General features: G+C 36.7%; 1 protein-coding gene across 3 annotated transcripts in view; it reads left to right on the forward strand.

The window, feature by feature from the left end:
- The first annotated feature begins 519 nt into the window (after nucleotides 1–519).
- The window catches only part of TRERF1 (transcriptional regulating factor 1), a 170,927-nt gene continuing 155,464 nt past the window's right edge, over nucleotides 520–15,982 (forward strand). For all 3 annotated transcript variants that reach the window (XM_063443880.1, XM_063443883.1, XM_063443881.1), the window contains exon 1: nucleotides 520–751. The gene's annotated coding sequence lies outside the window, so the exon portion shown is untranslated. The remainder of the gene's footprint in view (nucleotides 752–15,982) is intronic.

Consider the following 15,982-nt stretch of genomic DNA (forward strand, 5'->3'; position numbering starts at 1 on the left):
TATTTCATGCTGACTAGTTGTCTCACTCTATCATATCTCCTTTTAATACTCTCCTCCCTATTTACACGTTAATTAATAAATGACAAGGACCTTTGCTCTTGTCAGTTTTACAACCATTTTATTTTTGAAAGTGCTTCCTGACTGGCTTTCCCCTCCCCTCTATGATAGAAACAGCGAGATAGTGAACATTTTTTGCAAGTGAGATATTGAAGTGGACCAATCAAAGAGCAACTTAAATCGCGAACTGACAGGGTGGAAAGAAAATGTATAACAATGCAAACAGAGCTGTAAAGTTGCAAACACCAATCCCAGGCCTGAGTACAGTAACCAATGAAGAGCAGCTCGCAGACACCAATGGCTGCCCTGCTTACATCTCCACTCCAGGAACTGGCTTTGGTTTCAAGATTGCATGGCAGGAGGGAGGAGGAGGGAGGGGGAGAGGGGAGACATTGCATGGCCAATTTTTTTTTTTTCATACTCCTCTTTTTAAAAAAAAAAAAAAAAATTCTAACTTGCTGCCACAAACTAAACCAGAGGAAATACAGCACACGGATAGATCTCTCTCTATTTATTTTTTTTGTCATTAATTCAAACCCCATATTTTGTGTTCTGCACCACCCACTTTTAATGCAGTTTACCCACCAGTTCATCTTTTTAAAATATTTTTTTTTTCTGTCTGCACACCCAGAATTAAAAAAAGGAAATATCTATGAGAAGAAAGAAAGAAAGGAAAAAAATATATATCTATAAGGTAGATTCGATTTGAAATGTATACTTGCTTTGCTGCTGGTTGATTATGTATACTATTATTATTTATTTTTTTATTGTAAGGGTTAACCCAATGTGCTTTAGCATTGTGTGCAATGCATTTGAAGTGTATTCCATTTTGCCTAATGTGAAAAAAAGCAACATAATGAAAGCATTGATGAGTGCAGGGTTTATGATAGAATAAGTTTAACTTACCATAGGACCCCAGATATTTGTGCAGTGCAGTTCCTATGATGCTCAGCCAGCAGGCTGACTGAGCATCATGAGAAATGTGCTGCACACACAGATCTGGGCTGCCAATGACAGAAATCAGCGCTATCTAACATGTAACATGTTAAAAGTTACCCACTGTGCCTGGGACACTTGAGCAATGCACTTGTTGCACGCTCGTGTGACGTGTTCCAGACAGGCACTAATGTTACACTTGCAGGGTTCAGCTTTCATATTTAGTTTTCTTGTGTGTTGTTTCTGCAGGCTTTTTTGGCGTGCATTCTGGCTTTATTCCAGTCAGTGGGCTTTGCTTGACTTTCTTTGCTGGATTCTGTAGACACATGTGCATGGCTGTCAAAGTGACATATGGACATAGGAAGGTTGGATTCAGGCATGTGCAGTACAGGGGCTGCTGTCAAAGGAAGCCATTGCAGGCGCAGAGCCTTCTCTTCCTACAGAAATATTAATCTCATTTACTTCTATAGAATTATTTCTGTATCTCTTTGAAAGTGGGGGAATCACTAATGGAATGTTTCGGGGTTCCTTTCGGATTCCCTCACATGCAAAGAGGGTGCTCAGATCTCCCGTGTCAGCACAGGTTTATTTATGTACTGTATATATAATGTTAATTTTAATTGGTTGTACACGTTGTGGTGTTGTACTTTAAGGTCAAAATGGCGATGCTTAACCCCTGATTTAACTTGTAGATGTGTGATTATAGCCCGATTTCAACATGGACACCTATTGCAAAAAAGATATTTAAAACGACATTCATACATTTGTTTAGGGACTCACACATTCGTACATACTGATATAATGTACGTAAATACAGCCACACATGCGTTTATATAAAATACCAATACAGTCCTATATACATATATATGCATTTACTTGCATAATCTCACAGTTATATGTGCACGTATTTATATACATGAATACAGCCGTATATGCTCATATTTACACTCATATATACACAGCTACCATGCTGATAATTATATTTATATATCCATACATATACAGCCATACATGAGCAAATCTATGCACAGACGGACATGCACATGGTTTATATAACCATGGTTTATGTATGAGCAGCAAACACTTTTCAACTCTCCTCTTTTTGGCCTAAAAGTAATAATTCCATTTACATACAAAGACCAAATAACACAGCTATAATGCACATTGTAATATACTCACATAGCCATGCATGCTCATATATATATAAACAGGCAGCTATACGGGCATGTATTAATATACCCTATACAGCAATAGCTATTTTTAAACAGACACACTCTACCATTTGTGCACACAATTGGTTTTATACTCCAAAAACCATGGACACAAGGGAAAGATTTATCAAAATGATAGTTTTGCAATTTTTTATTTGTCGCAATTTCTTATATATGTAAAAAAAAAAATCCGTCTTTTGCGGCTTTCGCACATTAACGGTCATGATGGAATGAAGGCTATTTTCTCATCAATGCGATAGATTTACTAATCTTTTGTCACTTTTTCTGACAGAAAAAATGTTTATTGTGCTTCTCTTTTTTTCCGGCATTTCAAATTTGGCACCCTTTTCTGAAATAGATATTTCTGTGAAATATATTGGAATTTAGGTAGAGGAACTGTGAAACTTTTTGGACCATTTTTAGAACAATTTAATAAACATGAACAGATTAGAAGCCAAAAATAAAGGACTCTTTTCAGAACACTGGGCAATCTCCTCCACTGTCTTGCCAGCCATACATTTATATAGTTGCATACTTACAAAGCCATACATGTATACATTTTTTACAAATACACACAAACACCATAGCTATATTAACAGATATACATATGTATAAATACACATAGTTAAGTACCTACACACACTCACCAACAGCCATTGGTGAGTAAAAATTTTGCCCTAGCAAGTGTTATGAGCCCTCCAGACTTGCAGTGGCAAGCAACATTTAAGGCCTGGCTACTAGCATAGGACTTGAATTATAGAAACATTATATATACACACACATCTCTGGCATGTGAATATTTACTCTAATTCGATCAAACCCCAATTATTCAATCAAAGCAAGACTGGGAAACTCCACTAGCCTGTGGCAAGTACAGATAATTTAATTCAGCTGTCAAGTAAAAATTCTCGGAATTTGTGTCTGTAACAGTGACAGGGCAAGTAACTATATATATATATATTACTTGTACTACTTGATTGAATAAAAATACCTATTCATTTTAAATACGTTTTCTACAGCTAATGCACAGCCGTTTGGAGAGTCAAGCTTCATCATTATATGAAAATATTGATAATATTAAAAAAAAAAAACTAGTATTTAAATGCCAAATAATTCTGTAGCAGCAGTTTTTTGGGGGTTTTTAAAATTATTTTTATTGGGGGGAATTGCAGCTATTTACCATTATTGCATATTCAAGTTATTTATATGCGTTTCGCTAAATCTCTAAACATGATCTAAAATCGATTACTGTAGTTCATTGAAAATTGATGAATACTAAAAATCAAACAAAAAGGCATGTCAATGCTACAAATTCCAATCTTAATGTTGTATAATAAAATGGCGGTAATTCATTTGCATTCCTGGCACTTTAATGATTAACCCTGTATGTGTTTTGGGATAGGCACTGACTGTTAGTAAGTGAAGTTCCACGTGTGGTATGATTCTTTTTTGCACGTTAGACTTCTGTAAAGGGAACCTGTTTTGCGTGAATTTATTTGTTAGCCGAGAGGTTAATAATCTTGCAAATTAAGGTTTTTCTAATAAGCTTTTGAATTGTAAGAAGCACCGCAAATTCACTTCAATCCCCTGTCACACAGAGGGTTAACTCAAGTTCCATTTCAAGCATTATCTATTCAGTGCATTAGCGGGAAATGAATGACAAATTATAGATTTACTATCACAAGAAAAATACCAAGAGTTGGAATTATTGAAAAGTTCATTGACTGACATTATCCTCATTTAAAAAATAAATTATATATACTGTAGGTAGACAGACCAATAGATAGTTTGGTTAATAGACTGAATGCCAGGCAGACTAATCAGTAGACAATCAGACAGACAGACCTACAGGGTTATTCACTAAGGTGATAATTGTCAGGAATTCAAAGTAAATTTCTAATTAAACGGCAAAATAGCTGAACGGGAAACCTTATTCTAGTTAATTATGCTGTCTGTCTTTTTTGGCCTTAAATGTAATAATCCCTTTGAATTCCCTGCACTTCTCGCTTTACTGAATAACCATGTTAGTATTTTGAATGCCCATGTTTATAACTTGTTTCACAAATAATTAATCCTTATTGCATTAGTTTGAATTCATACATCAACTGGATGGTTACCAGTGACTGTTACTTATGATTCAGGCTCGTGAAGGCTTAACAAAACAGTGACCTGCTCTCCGTGGTCCTGAGAGCTGGGGTATATCCCAGAAACTGTCTTTATTTTTTTGTTCAGAATTATCCCTAGTGCTTTTGAGGTTCTGTAGAGCCAAGGATTAATAGAAGCCAAGCATAATATTCCCTTGTAATTTGATTGTCTATTGCAAAACATTAGGCCTGGGAACATATTTTTTTTCTTGAGCTGCTTTTCCTATGGGTCATAATAGAAAACTTCCTTATCAGTTTCACTGAGCAAGTCTAAACATTGATGATTACCTGCTGTACCTACACATTATAAATATACCCAAATTATGGAATAATCCAATCCAAAATTGTAATGTAGTTGCATGTTGATTATGAATGCATATTTTGGAGATCTTCCTTCAATTTCGAATTAGAACATTTCAGTGTTTGTGAATAGCCCCTTATGTCTGTATTCCATAAAACAATAATTACATATTTATGAAACGCTAAAATGCATCCATATTCATACCAAATTTGTCCATTTGTATACAGGCTCTGGAATTTCAGTTTGCCATTTAATCTTGTAACTGAAAAAACAAACAATCAAACCATAAAGTAAGATGAAAGCCTGTTCCCAGGACCTCTCTATTATCAATTACTGAGCTTTTGGAGGGTGATTTAATCCAACAAGTAGGTTTTATTTTCACCCTGTTATCAGTGCAGTGCCTCCTTATAAGTTCATTACCAGTCTGTATCTGTCCTGGCATTAATAATACCTCTCTCGGGTGCAGTGCCAGGTGAATAAATGAATGTGAATGAACAATAATAATGCTACTCCCTCCCATGCCCCTAAATCGAAGCTGGCATGTAGCATTTCTTCCATAATCTTTCTCAATTTGAAAAAAATAACACATAATTTAATTTATTATATCAGTACCATATCCAGTGTGGTAAAATAATGCAATTTGGATGCATTTAAAGGGACTCTATAGTCTACATATAAAAGCAAGAAAGACAGGTCCCCCAGCCTTCCTTCTTGCTTTTATATGTACTTTCAAATATAAAAAATCATTTTCGATGCTTTTTTATATTAAAAACTTACCTCCGTTCCAGCGCCGAGCTCCCAGCCATGCCGCGCCCCCTTTTTCGTCAAAATGACGAAATCGCGGGGCCCAATTGGACGCTTTTCTGAGAGAAGCGTCATTGCTCCCTTGTGCACATGCGCGACTTCGCCGCACATGCGCACAGACTTCAGAGGGCGGCATTCATGCTGCCCTCTGAAGTCCTGAGCGCACTACCGGTCGCGGCCGCGAGCTGAGCTGACTGACAGCTCAGCTCGCGGTTTTTGCCCGCCCCCTCTCCTCTCTGACAGGCTGGAGAGAGAAGGCGCGCACACAGTGCCTTCTCTCTCCTGCACATGTCAGACGTATCTTAATACGTCTGACGTGTACAGGGCCTTTTTAGGGCCCTGCATGATAGGAAGTCCCTCTGGTGGCCTTCTGAGTGACGGCCACTGGAGGTATTCCTATCAATCAATGTAAACACTGTATTTTCTCTGAAAATACAGTGTTTACATTAGATTGCCTGCAGGGAGCTATAGATCTCACCTGAACAAATACATTAAGCTGTAGTTGTTCAGGTGACTATAGTGTCCCTTTAATCTTTTTGTGTGACAATCTTTATGTACGTTTTGTATAGTGACATATGGGTTGGCAAAAGGTAACATCATATACATTTGAGAATGGCAATAATAGTTTAGTCTTAAATCAGAAGGCATTATCTACATTGTGGACATTATGCATATTATCATTTGCCAAAGTTAGTCGATAAGTTAAGTATTAGGTTGTAAGTAGGCTGGGCGGGTAAACCTGGTAGGAGTACCCAATGTGGGGTAGGAGTACCCAATGTGAGAGAGTGGTTAGATGGTTAGTCCTGTGTTACTTACATAGGGTTAAAGGGGGCACAGGGGGTGTGGGGTAGGGCAGGTGTGCCAGGTTGGGAGGGCGTTAACATCTTCAGGGAATCGGGCCTATGTCCACTTGCAACATTTAGTTGGTGGTAGGTCTCAGTAATGAGAGGGGTGTATCAGTTATAGTGTGGGAATAAAAATAGGGGGAGGGGTCGATTCTAACTTTTATGTAACACTATTTAAAAAACAAGCTACACTACATGTAATTTAAATTTTTTTTTCTTTTAAAATGTTTTGGTTACGAACGATACCTCAGTGTTCATATATGATTGGGGGTTTAAAGCTGGGGCCAATAATATGATTTATTTTGTTAACCAGATTAACTATGCATCCTCGTATCATTCTATTTTAAGTTTGTCTGGTTAGGCTCATAAAATGTTACTGCTAATACTCTTTTTGTTATTTAAAGGACCACTCTAGGCACCCAGACCACTTCAGCTTAATGAGGTGGTCTGGGTGCCAGGTCCTTCTAGGGTTAACCCATTTTTTCATAAACATAGCAGTTTCAGAGAAACTGCTATGTTTGTGAATGGGTTAAGCCTTCCCCCTATGTCCTCTAGTGGCTGTCTCACTGACAGCCGCTAGAGGCGCTTGCGTGCTTCTCACTGTGAAAGAACTATAAAGATACTTTAAAATCCCACATATGCGGCTAATTCACTGGAAACTGGAAGTTCCTCCCACACCACCCTCTATAAGAATAAAAAGCATACTTAATCACATATTACTTGGATTAAAAAAAATCCCATGAACTATATGAATTTAATCTTAAAATTGCCTGAAAGCATGATTTGTTTTTCTCTTTTTCATAGAGGAATAGCAGCACAAATTAGATTAAACTATAACCAGAAAACAGCCAGCACAACAAAAAATGAAGATAAATGTATATTGTTTGCTGTGTACTGTATACAGGAATTGTGTATCATATTAATTGTAAGTGTTAAGAAAATGGAAATACAAAGAAGAATAGTTGTAGAGTCACCCTGAATTTCTTTAGTAGACTAGTGAGAACCCTAAACAGTGTTTTATATAAAACATGAAATTAAATTAAAGTGTTCATGTCATTCATTATCTGTTGTGCACAGAGCCACATCACGCAGAGCACTAAAAGTATGACCAATTGCGGTTGCTTTTTTTGGAATCATTTTTAGCCCCACTGAACTAAGCAGGGCCGCTCTCATTGGCTGAGAGTATCATCTATGCCAGTGGTTCCCAACAAAACAGGGTAATCCCTAAATCCTGGACTGGTAGGGGGTACTTGAGAACTGGGTTGGGAACCCCTGATCTATGCACTCTTAGCCAAAAAGCGTGTCCTGTATTGAGCAGTGGATAGCTATGGGTGGTATCAGGCTTCTCCTGCATGAGAATCCTTATGCCGCGTAGATACAAATATACAAAGATATGACCTGTATTCAAACTCCCACTACTCTTGGGCGGCAGCAATGACTATAGTACACATCAGCCTCAATACATACAATCAAAATAAATACATACTACCAGTTACTGGGGTAGTGAGCAAGTAACTCTTTTCTCTGGTTTTTATTCTATGCCATGCAGATGCCTCTGGGACCAAGGCTAAATTGCCAAACTTCTCTTAAAGAACCACTATAGTGCCAGGAAAACATACTCGTTTTCCTGGCACTATAGTGCCCTGAGGTGCTGGAGACTCTCCTCCTCCTCCTTTCCCCGTCATCGGCTGAATGCGCATGCGCGGTTAGAGCCGCGCGTGCATTCAGCCAGTCACATAGGAAAGCATTCTCAATGCTTTCCTATGGACGCTGGCATCTTCTCACTGTGAAAATCACATTGAGAAGCGCGGAAGCGCCTCTAGCGGCTGTCAATGAGACAGCCATTAGAGGCTGGATTAACCCTAAAGTAAACATAGCAGTTTCTCTGAAACTGCTATGTTTAGAGCAGAAAGGGTTAATCCTAGGTGGACCTGGCTCCCAGACCACTTCATTAAGCTGAAGGGGTCTGGGTGCCTATAGTGGTCCTTTAAAGGATTTCACATCTTACTTTAGTAGAGCAATGTAACTTAGCACCATAACCACTACAGAGGGCGAGTGTTCCTTTAACCTGCTGTGTTCCAAAATAACATTGCTATATGTATATGTTTCTTTAACAATGTTTATTTTGGAGACTTTGGGTATAGTGTAGAAGTGAGTTTGTTGTTTTATTAATTTCACTATCTTACAATGTTGTTACGTTGCTCTCTATTTTATTTGCTTTAATTTGACAATTTAATTCTAATGTTAGAAAGTGTTGTCTATAGTTTATCCAGTTGTTTTGATTTTAGTGAATTAAATCTGAATGGCAAAAATTAGGTAATAATAGCTACTCTGGAAACTTTCTTCAACTCAGCGCTAATTAACAGCTTGGGTATTTTAGCCTCAATTTTGTAATTTCGGTTTAATTTACAAAAATTCTGAATTTATCAAATAACCCTGTAAGTGATGGCTTCTCTGCTACTGCGGCAGCCTACGCACCATAACCACTACCTGCTGGCATTTCTAGAGTGTTAATTCCATTTCCACGTTAGCAATTTTATCTTTATCTATATATATGGATGGCATTGATTTGCTGAGCATGTCAAGTGATAACTTAACGTTGTACTATCAAAGCCACCCAATGGTGACATCGCAGCAGGGGGTCTGGTGACTGGCAGAGGGGGGCAGGTAATAGTGATATTACTTACCTGAACCTGTCCTCTCGCACTGCTGATCTTTAAGCGACAGGAGCCGACGTCACTGCTGTACACCCGTGCATGTGCGAGAGTACACCTCCCTTTGTTTATTTTTTCCTGTAGCTGGCTGTAGACTGTGAGGTTTACAGGATTATCCAGAATAGTGAGAATCTAACTTTAATTTCTAATTCAAGGTCATATAGCTGAACTGGAAAAATTATCTGCGTCAGCCATGCTTTCAGTTTGGCCACTCTGGCCTTAAAGGGGTAATCCACTCTGAACTTAGTAAATAACGCTGACAGTTACTAAAATTGAATTGCAATTGATTAAGAAAAGGATATTGGAATAAATACGGAAAAATAACTGATTTGCTACAACTCCTCTGTATTGACAGCTTTACTGTTTTAGCCTAACGTTTGTAATTTGGTTCTCAGTGAATAACCCTTCTGTATATTAATTTTATATTTAAATATGTATAAGTATATAATGGAGGGGATATTATGAATGTCAGTTTGGCAACTTATATAGCAAGGAACGGACAGCTCATTCTTTTACATAATTCAAATTAAAAATAAAAATATCAAAGAAAACACTATATACATATTTACTTGTAAAATGTAGAAATGCGTTGGAGTACAAGATTGATAAAATATTCAGTTTGTTTCTTAACATGCTTGTTAAGAAACAAACTGAACTTCTAAAGTAACTATGAAGTGCCCTATTTGCATCATTAATATAGCCCTTCCATATATACTGTAAATAAATGGTCAGGGGCAGTGCATAGTGTAATATTGTAGAACACTCATTAATTTACCAAATCAAATATAGAGATCCTTACACAAACAAGTGGTTAGGTTTAATAAAAGTTTCACAGACACAGTTTCAATTTGCAGTGTGTGCAGACCACTGGTTATTACTATCATAAATTTCTGGGCACCCATCCAGGTTGGGTAATCTTGGAAACACGCCAAAATTTAAAGCCGCTTCTTCCATATAGGATTTATAACTTAAATCACCAAGTCCGCTCTACTGAGCCGTCCTCATTATATTAGTATTTCATGTGAACTAGTCACCCACCACGTAGATGACATCTTCACATTCGGGTAGATATAGATAAAATCTATACTCTGTGCTGACGAAATCACTAGCAAGTGTATGGATTAAAATCTACATTTACCTGAATTTTACATCCTGCAGACATCCTGTACTCAGTGGCTATTTACAGAATACCGGAGCCCTCAAATTAATTCATGTGAATTCCATTACTTGCAGACTGCAGGTAAAACATGTCTACAACATCCCAGCTTGCCTAAATGTAGAATGATTTGATCACAGGTGGGAAGTCATAAAATGGATTAGGATTGTAGAATATTTGGTGTGCATGCAGAATATTTAAGAATATGATCAATTATTCACATGGGTTAAAAAGAATGATTTATAAGTGGAAGAGATCAGATAGTGTTGGAGTATTGGCAGATATATTTCCAATTTCTGATCATATGACCATGCTCAATAGTTCAAAAACCATGTGATCTAATCACTAAACAGTGACATGTAGATTTGACAATCAGCTTTCAAATGTTAGGTCCAAAGCAACAGTCCTGGGAACAATTTCCCACTCGGCAATATTTAGGATTGTTTTCCCTGCTGAACTATTTTGGCCTAAATTTGGAAGTTGAAAAAACTTCTGCATATTCCTTGTGGATGAGTAGCAGCAGTCATGAAGACATGTCCTAGTACTGTCACCCTCCAATTGTCTTATTGCTTATAGTACATTTTTTTTAGTAAAACAATTAAAAAGTCACTTAAAGGAACATTCTACGCACTATAACTATTTTATCTTATTGTAGAGGTTTAGATTCGAGATGTCTTTGAGCGATGTCTCTGATTTCTTGTTAAAATATTTCTGAGTGGATTGACAAAATGTATATCAGGTATATCAAAAAAGTAGGCATCCAAAGCCCTCTTCTGTTTCTTAGATAGCTCTGAGCTCTGGAGGTGTTTTAGCCCAGGGCTTGCTGTATTATTTTTTTTTTTTTTACTTGCGTCAGATATTGGGACAGCTTTACGCCATTGCCAAATAGCATTATCAAAGTCCCATATCATCATATGCTTAAAACAATCCAAAAAAAGAAAGGGGAGAAAAGAGGAAAAAAAAAAAGAAAAAAACAAGAAAAGAAAAAGAGAGGCTTGTTGTATTATTGTTCTCCAGTGTTTGGTTGGCTTTGGATTGAAAATGTGGAAGTAAAAGTGTGATACTATCTGAGTGGCGGCAGAATCTCTTTTTTGTCAACAAAATGGCTTTACAAAAATGGGGGAATGGCACTCAAAAGACTTCTTGCACCTTAATCACTACAGTAAGCTGTAGTAATGGTGCTTGGAAAAATGATTACTGATTAGGATGAGAGGTATATTTATAAGTCCATCAAACAATAGGAAAACGCATAAGACTTCCGTATAAACTTTTTAAAAAAAACATTTTAACCCCTTAAGGACACAGCTTCAAAAGCTTGTCTTACCCTTAAGAACACAAGCCATTTTTGCATTTTTTGCTGTTTGTGTTCAAATTAAATTTGCATCATTTATTGCACCAACACATATTATATACTGTTTTTTAGAGGGCAAAAGGGGCTTTAATTTGATGTCACATATCCATTGATAAATTATCATTAACCCCTTAACGCCGTTACGGCGTGCTATGCCGTCACGGGTTAAGTGGGCTTTAACGCCGTTATGACGGCATAGCACGCCGTAACGGCTTGCAGCCCCAGGAGGTAAGTTATACTTACCTCCGCCGCGATCCGCTTCGGGAGGACTGCCTCACAGCCCAGGCAGCCCTCCCACGGCAAATGAGGCCCCCGGGGGCCATGTGATCGCTCTCAAAGAGCGATCACATGGCCCCCTATAGCTGGCTGTGGATATGCCAGCAGGGGGACTGTTTGAAATATCAGACAGTCCCCCTGCTGGTGGGAAGAATTAAAAAAAATAATTAGACATGTGTAAAAATAAAATAAATGCATTTTTATATATATATAATATGTATATATATTATATATATAATATATATACATATTATATATATGTAACGTCATACAAAGTGTATTTTAATATTAATATAAGTATATATATTAATATTAAAATACACTTAGAATGACATTACATATATATAATATGTATATATATTATATATATAATAGATGTACATATATATATTATATATAAATACGTATAATTAAAATAATAAATAAATTAAATAATAAAATAAATAAATAAAATATTGAAACAAAATTTAATATAAATTATATATGCATATGTAATTTCATTCTAACTGTATTTTGTTATTAATATATATATATCTCTAACAAAATACACTTAGAATGACATTCTATATATATCTATCTATATATAAAATGCAAATAACCGCAAATATATATATATAGATAAATACATATAATTACATAAAAGATTACATCAGTATACACGTAGAATTTAAATACCTATAAATGCATATATATTAAAATTCTACATGTATATTTAAATAATCTTTTAACGTAATTATGTGATTTGATTAATTAAAATTTGATTGACATGCATGACAACACAGGGAGAAAGTGCAGAGAATTTAATTTGCAAGCACTATATTTGACCCTGTAACTCTCCAAGACACCATAAAACCTGTACATAGGGGGTACTGTTTTACCCGGGAGACTTCGCTGAACTCAAATATTCGTGTTTCAAACTGGTAAATTGTATTACAACGATGATATTTTAAGTAAAAGTGACGTTTTTTGCATTTTTTACAAGCGAACTGCACTTTTATGGTCTATATTATTGTTGTAATATGTTTTACTGTTTTAAAACACTAATATTTGTGTTTAGTGAAGTCTCCCGAGAATAACAGTACCCTCCATGTACAGGTTTTATGGTGTTTTGGAACGTTAGAGAGTCACATATAAGGCTTGCATTTCATTTTTTTCACATTGAAATTTGCCAGATTGGTTATGTTGCCTTTGAGAGCGTATGGTAGCCCAGGAATGTGAATTACCCCCATGATGGCATACCATTTGCAAAAGTAGACAACCCGAGGTATTGCAAGTGGGGTATGTCCAGTCTTTCTTAGTAGCCACTTAGTCACAAACACTGGCCAAATATTCGTTTTTTGCTTTTTTCACACAAAAACAAATATGAACGCTAACTTTGGCCAGTGTTTGTGACTAAGTGGCTACTAAAAAAGACTAAACATACCCCACTTTCAATACCTTGGCTTGTCTACTTTTTCAAATGGTATGCCATTATGGGGGTAATTCTCATTCCTGGGCTACCACACCGTCTCAAAGGTAACATTACCAATCTGGCAAATTTCAATTTGAAAATGTAATGTTCTATATTTGACCCTGTAACTTTCCAAAACAACATAAAACCTGTTAATGGGGGGTACTGTTGTACTCGTGAGACATCGCTGATTACAAATATGTGCATTTTTTTTGCAGTAAAACCTAACAGTATTATGACATTCACAGTTAAAATGTCAGACGGAAATGCAAATTTAAAAAAAAATCTTATTTTCTCACATTTTTTTTACTTTTATTCATAATAAATGATGTTCCATATATGAATAGTTAATGCTAGATTAAAGCCCTGTTTCTCCTGAACAAAATGATATATAATAAGTGTGGGTGCATATAATTTGAAAGAGGGGAACTACGGGTGAACAGACACATAGCGCAAATTCCAGTTTTTGTTTACGTTTTGTTTTGATCAGAACGTGCACTATTGACTCCGTCCTGAAGGGGTTAATTATAAAAAAAAGCCAAAAAATGGGGGGAAAAAAAACAAAACAACAATTTTTTCCACAGTTTTGGCAATAAAATAGCATGTGCATAATATGTCCAGCTTACGAAAAATAATTCAAAATAAATTTATTTATGTGTCTTGATTTATAGACTACATAATTATATGTGTAGGAGTTCAGCTTAGTTTAAAATTTACAGGACACAAAATACAAGGACTAAAATAACATTTCAATGTGAAACAATTTTAGACGTTGGCATGTTTGTCTTGTAGGTTTAGTAGCCATCACAGAAAACAAAATTGCCACACACAAGTATATATTTATAAAAAGTAGATATCACAGGCTATTTACCTAAGGTTATTTTGATACTTTTTACGTAGCTATTTAATCGCCAAATATTGGAGTAAAATTGTGTTTTTTCTCTATTTTGGCATATACACATATAACAAGGATTTTGTAATGTGTATTTTGTAAATCTGGTGTGTGCTATTCCTGTACAGAACCCTATATTGTGTTCAGCTACATCTGCTGAGTATAACGATACCCCCATTGTATGCCTTTGGCACTATTCTGTGAAGCTACAATGCCATATAAGAGACAAGGCTATTTCAATTTCTGAGACTTACTTTGAACCCTGGGCAATCATATATGGATACCTATATACATTTCAATGGTGGGAGAGGGGGGAGATGACAATAAGACTATATTAGGCCACCTTTTATGAGGGTCCATCTATCCTTTCTTCTCCGTTCTTCCCTTTTCTCACTGTTTTTTGTTTTTTTCCTAAATACAGATATAAAAGATAAGCAGCCTTTCTCTCTCTCCGGAATAAAGGAGCAAATAGTGTAACAGGGGAAGGGGGATCACAGGAGGGTGGGATAGAGGGAGGCGGGAAGGGATATCGAATATAGGTACATTTAGAAGAAATAGTTTTGTGTAATATGAAGGATTATGAATTAGGAGACATCATTCGCATATAAGAGGGAGAAAAATGGGGGAAAATAAAGAAATAAATGATGATAATGGTATCTATACCAACCCAGTGAGTGATATGGTCCCAGACAAAATTCTAGAAGATACCTATGTGATATAAAAAAATAAAATAAAAAATAAAAAATGTAACCCCTGGGGGTAAAAAAAAAAAAAAAAATAGAACAATAGTCAACCCTCAGGGGTTAAAAAAAATCAGATCACAGTAAAATGTAGTCCCTGCCAATTGATCACTGTAGTCAGTGATCAATTGGCAGGGAAGGGGTTAATTTTATTAAAGCAGGGGAAAGAGGGGTGGGATTTAACTGTTACTTTATTTTTTTTAACAGGGAGATGATCAGCAGCACTGATATGTCTCCCTGCACTTCACACAGAATGCGTAAGCGCATGGAGGTTAAAATTAGGGGTTAAATTTAGTAAATGACGGAAATTTTCCATCATGCGTCCTTAACGCAAGGACAAGCATGACGGAAAATTTCCGTCTAGCGTTGCAAAGGGGGTTAATAGATCTTCTGTTGCAAATTTAATGACTCCGTTGACTACAGGGACACTGTAGGTACTATAACCATTTAAGTGATGTGTTCACAGTGTCTGGAGTTTTATGCTGTTGTCTCTCTATTCACTGTTAAAAGGTTTTGAGCATTTTCAACCCACAGCATGGCCCACAGTGGAGATATAGCTTAGGTAAATATAACACATTTCCTTCTAGACATATCAATTCACATCAGCAGTGGACGCTGTGCGCTGTGATAGGCGATAGTGGTAAGCTGACACGCACAGCCAATTACAGCCACCGATTGCTGCTCAGGATAATACTTCCTCTTTAGCCCAAGCACAGAGAGGATGGGTTGCTGGGAACTCTCATTTAGCATTAAAGGGATACTATAGTCAACAGCTTAATGTAGTTGTTCTGGTGTCTATAGCCTGTCTCTGCAGACTTTTTGCTGTAAGCATTTCCTTTTAAAGCCTAGGGACACCTCAGGCGGCCAATAGAGGTGCTTCCTGGGTCAGTGCTACACAGTGTGCAGCACTGACGTTCAGTTTCTCCACGCTCTGCATGGAGACGCTGAACTTTCCGCTTCTCTACAAGGAGATGCTGATTGGCCAGGGTGGAGTTTGGCTTAGCTCCCCAGCCCACATCCTTGACTGAGATCATCAGAATCGATAATCTCAGCCAATCCAATTCTTCCCTATGGGAAAGCATTGTGATTGGCTGAGATCATAATT

This window comes from Pelobates fuscus, chromosome 2 (genome assembly GCF_036172605.1).
Source record: "Pelobates fuscus isolate aPelFus1 chromosome 2, aPelFus1.pri, whole genome shotgun sequence".
Lineage (NCBI taxonomy): Eukaryota > Metazoa > Chordata > Amphibia > Anura > Pelobatidae > Pelobates > Pelobates fuscus.